This window comes from Poecilia reticulata, linkage group LG10, assembly GCF_000633615.1.
Source record: "Poecilia reticulata strain Guanapo linkage group LG10, Guppy_female_1.0+MT, whole genome shotgun sequence".
Classification (NCBI taxonomy): domain Eukaryota; kingdom Metazoa; phylum Chordata; class Actinopteri; order Cyprinodontiformes; family Poeciliidae; genus Poecilia; species Poecilia reticulata.
In genome coordinates, this window is record NC_024340.1 from 16,505,633 (window position 1) to 16,506,028 (window position 396).

Below are 396 nucleotides of genomic sequence, written 5' to 3' on the forward strand. Positions count from 1 at the left end.
TATATATATATATATATAGAGAGAGAGAGAGAGAGAGAGAGAGAGAGAGAGAGAATCTTTTGCTATCCAATTATTAATTAGATAATCCAAAAATAATCAACAGATCAGCTCTACACTCTATCAAAAGTTACTACTGGCAGAAATGACAAAGCAAACAACCGGAAGTAATTGGAAGAGGATGGTGCGGCATGTTTTATAATAACTTATCACGTTAATAAACTTATTCAGGTGTGATTTTAATTCAATCTTCACGAGACAACGACATGAATAGCTGAGTGTCATCAGCATAACTGTGGAAGCCGATTCCACGGTTCCTGATGACTCCATCAAGCAGCAAATATCTACAAATTAACAAGTAGGGGACCTAGAATAGAGTCTTGGGGGCCTGCGCAGTTA